Source organism: Penaeus monodon, chromosome 4, assembly GCF_015228065.2.
Source record: "Penaeus monodon isolate SGIC_2016 chromosome 4, NSTDA_Pmon_1, whole genome shotgun sequence".
Lineage (NCBI taxonomy): Eukaryota > Metazoa > Arthropoda > Malacostraca > Decapoda > Penaeidae > Penaeus > Penaeus monodon.
The window spans coordinates 751,454-756,453 of NC_051389.1; positions in this window are offsets into that span (position 1 = coordinate 751,454).

Here is a 5,000-nt window from a genome sequence, read left to right on the forward strand (position 1 = left end):
TTAAAGAGACAGAGAGATAGATAGATAGATAGATAGATAGAGAGAGAGAGAGAGAGAGAGAGAGAGAGAGAGAGAGAAAGAGAGAGAGAGAAAGAAAGAAAGAAAGAGAAAAAAAGAAGAGACAGAGAGAGAGAGAGAGAGAGAGAGAGAGAGAGAGGAGAAGCAAGAAGGAATGCTTGTACGTATTTGGGAAAAACGGATATTCTCGTGAGTGATATACGAGAAAAAGGCAAAGGAATTTGCTGTGAAATTTAAAAGGAACTGGAAAAGCAGCCTGGTCCCCCACCCCTCTTTTCATATTCGAAAAACAAAAGTTGGCGGGAAGTTTGTGTGAGAAAGATCTATTGAAAAAAAAAAGGGCAACAGCTTGATTTTCTATACACATAAAAAGGATGGAAATAAAAGGTCAGTGAATAACAGAAAACTGGAACAAAAGAAAGCAATTGCAAGATGACTAAAACGAGTAAAATAAAGAGAGCAGAGATGTGGAATGCACAAATCCTGATGAGGTAGCTTTAGGAGTAAATATATGTAAAAAAAAGATAGAAATCACGTTTTATAGTAACCTGTCACTTTGTTAGTAATTGATGGCAAACACAGCTGGGAAATATAATTTAATGATTTTCATCAAAGAGTTACAGGGAGGAATGCCGAGTGACAAAAGGCCCGACAGCAAAGGGAAGGAAATTTCAGCGCTAGGAAATCAGAAGCCATCGGTTACATTGTAACCTGTTGTCTTGTTGTTTACCACTAGTGCGTTTGTTGATATTATGGAGACGCTGCTAAACCGTCTACCTCGCTTGACGGCGGGAAAAGTCCCTTAAAGCCCATGATGATGTCTCTAGGCCAAATAGTATTCTACCGCTGCATTTAGTCCGTTAAGGCCTTGCTGATTTCAGGGCAGCCAAACTGTATATACAGCCATGATTAGTCTGTTAAGACTTATCGTCAATGAAAAATAAGGTTAGAGAGGTTAATGTATAATATTAAGGTTTAAATATTAATCCCGTTCTAATGTCTTATTTTCTTGATAAGGATAAGCCCGATATGCGAAGCTTAACCTCGCCCGAGCTATGCCCATGAGGGGGCCCCGGCCTGTGACTAATGCCAACTCGCGTGTGTCAGCTGATGCAGTAACCTCCGGGCGTTAAGTGCAACTTCTCGCGCCTATGCGGGGCGCGAACCGCCGACCCCTCGAATGAGAGGCCGACACGTTACCACTATACTAGCCCGGAGGCTACCAGCCCGGAATTTCCTGAGAATAGTTATATACAATTGACTGAGGACTTACAAGTAGTTTTGACACAATAACTATGCAAATATGTATTAGTTGAACATAAAAAAATAATATATTGTACAAAGTATACACATTAATAGCATTTATTTTATGAGAAGGAGGTAAAAATAAACCAGAAATTCGTGACTAGGCTATTTTTAAGGGAGATTATGAAGTAACTACATTTCAGGGGGGACTACGATATTACTACAAACCTACCCTGGCATATAAACTATATATACAAGTATGCAAACACACTCACATATGTGTGTGTATATGTGTGATATATATTAATATATATATATATATATATATATATATATATATATATATATATATATATATATATATATATGCAGACACACACACACACACACATACACACACACACACATAAATATATATTTGTACAGATATATGTACAGTCGCTAAAAAGTAACTTTACTCGGGAGTAGATGATACCGAAATGATTGCTAGCAATTAATTCAGATATATTGGTACTTCTTTTCTTTTCAAAGCTCGGAACAGATGAAGCTCTTAGACCATTTGTAGCGTCATGATTACACTGCATGCTGAGTGTCTATCAAGAGCCAAAATATCAAGATTAGTTATTTGCAGGCCGCGTGGTTACAGCATCAGACTCAAAGACTGTCAGGACAGTCTGAGTTTGAGAGTTCGATTCACCGGCCAGCGCGTTGTTCCCCTGGACAGGGAACCTCGATTGCCTACGACATGGGAGTCCACAATCCTGTGGAATGTCCCGTGCCGGTTCCAATTCAGCCCTGATGAATGGGGAAAGTTGACGGCAGGAAGGGCATCCAGTCGTAAAAATGTAAAAAAGTTATTTCCAGTGGATCCAGCGACACCAAGCAACTGGACCACCAGACTCAAGGACAGAAGTGGGCAGCCTATGTGCACAACGGAGGAAGTTGATTGAGTAAATGGCATTCAAAAATGTTGGGCCCGACAGATTTACAAGGTATACCTATGTGGAAATTGTGGACGAGGTGTTTCTACCATGGTGAGGGTGTTCACCGAGCCGTAGCCATTTTACCTCATCCAGGATAACAGCCCTATCCATACGAGCCGTTTCGGTAAGGCGTGATTTCGGCAACATCCCGAGATTACGCTGTGCCACATCCACCAAAATCGCCAGTCTCCTTGAGAATGTTTGGCACCAAGGCAGAGACTTCCCCAAGATCATACCCGCAATCATCATATCGTCGTTGCCCAAGCAATTACGGAATGGGAGGGATTGCGTTCTGCAGCCAGTTAACAGTGGCGTTAGTGGCATTCATGTCAGTATTCTCGCCTGCGTTCGTCAAGCTGGTGGCGATAACACAAATATTAATAGTATTATGTATTGAAAAACACAAATTTTTTTTTTTTATGTAGCCGAGTTAAAGGGAAAAAAAAGAAAAAATAATTATTCTTGGGGCATTTTAAGCTATCACTGGCTATATATATGTGCCCTTGAAGGGGCAAAAAGTCTAGGGGGGAGATGGCAAATTCCTCCCTGCCCCCCTCTCCTAAATCATGGCCCTCTTAGGGATACCAATATCAGGTCGAGCTCACAGCACTTTTTCCAACCGTTTTCGTCGTCGTATCATACTGTTAAGTTAGAAAGAGTAGATACTTTTTTAGCGAGGGTACACACACACACACACACACACATTAATATATATATGTGTATGTGTGTGTGTGTCTGTATGTGTGTGTGTATGTGTGTGTGTGTGTATGTGTGTGTGTGTGTATGTGTGTGTGTATGTGTATATATATATATATATAATATAATATTATATATATATATATATATATATCTATATATATATGTTTTATATATATGTTATAATATTGTATATATATATGTATATATATATGTATATATATTTGTATATATATTATATATATATAATTTTGTATATGTATATATATATATATATATATATTATATATATATATATATATATATATATGTATCTTCAATTCATCTTCATAAACCAAAAACCCCACAGTGGAAGTGTTGGGGCATCTGCCGCCATCCCAACATGCCTCTTACACCAGCGTGGCAGAGGCTTTGAACACCACCACCAGGCCGAGGTATATCGGGCCCACTTGAAGAAGCGGACTCGTGAGCGTGGGGAGACACTGTCCCAGCTGGCGCAGGATGTGGAGGCGCTGGTAAGGAGGTCGTACCCTGCGGCTGCGGAAGAGATGATCGTGGTCCCTGGCCCGCGATTTCTTGTTGACGCTTTTGCAGGACCAGCAGCTGCAAATCTACGTCAAGCAGGCACACCCTGAGGACCTGCAGGTGGCGCTGGCGAAGGCCTTGGAGTTCGAGGCCTTCCTGAAGGCAACCTTTTGCATAGGGCCAGCTGCTCAGCCCCCGCCTTGACTTCTGGGGCCGGAAGGCAAAAGTGGAGAAGGTAGCATTGAGGAAAGGGTAGCCCGACACTTCCATGGTTTTGTGTTTGGGGCTGCGGTGAGGAAGGGCACAGACATAGTCGGTGTCGGAGGGAGCGGAGAACACGTCCTCTCAACCAGACGGATTCTGATGCCTTTCAGCAGTGCTGCAAGGACTGTTGCTGGTATGGTCACCATCCGAGTGCATGTCCTAAGGCTAAGGAAGTGGTACAGGCGGAAAACTCGGACATGCTGGAGAAGGGGGCCGAACCCAGCCGTCCTCGTTCCCGGGCCCCGACTTGGGTAAGCTGCCGTCGAACCTGCACGATGCAGGTGGAGGGCTCAGTAGATGGGAAGCCATACCACCTGACAGTGGACACTGGGGCTGAGAAGACCCTAGTGCGGCCTGATATTTTGGCCACTATGCGACTTCCAGAAGCCCCACAGAGACTGTGTGGTGTCACGGGGCATTGTGTGCAGCTCAAGGGGCCAGTGGAGGCTTGTATTGGCGTGGGCAGCACGGTGCAGCGGCTGCCGGTGTTGTGGCCCATCTGGACGAGCACTGCTTGCTGGCCTTGACTACCTGACGCAGAGTAAGGCGTGTGTCGACCTTGGACAGAAGCTGGTAAGGGTACACGGTGAAGATGTGCCCTTGCTTCCAGAGGTTGGCTGTGCAGAGGTAGTTACAGCTGAGCGAGGGAAGCGAGGGCTCTCGCCGAAGCTACAGAGCCCCTGGGAAGGGCCATACACGGTGGTAGCGGCCCTCTCTGATGTCACCTATCGAATTCGCAGAGGGCGAAAACGACCGTCGGTTGTCCACGTGACCGGCTGTGGCGTTTTGCATGGGCCAGGAAGCTACTCCTGGGTTTCCATGGTGAAAAAGAAGATGACGTTTTGCCCCAGTAGCGGCGATGAGGACGTAGCAGATGCTGACCGAGATGAGGACGAGCGTTTGGACGGTGAGGGCGATGCAGCAGATGTCAATGGTGACCATGAGCCAGGTCTTGGGGCAGGAGATACCACTCTGGGGGCCACTGCCAATCTACCGCCGCCAACACCTCCTCCAGAGCAACCCCAGCGAGAGCGAAGAAAGCCACGCTGGATGAAAGATTTTTGTGTTTCTGAGAACTGATTTACAATTACGGTTACTTTTGTTTGAAAGAATTTTGTTTGTTCCTGAGGACTAATTTATGTAAATTTTCGTAGTTTGTTTCAGGTTTAGGTATTTCAGAGCAGACGGGTCGTCTGCGTGATAGGGGGGGATAGTCCTACGCCATTGGGTCTTTGTCTCTGTAGCGAAACATTTGTTAACATGAAAAAG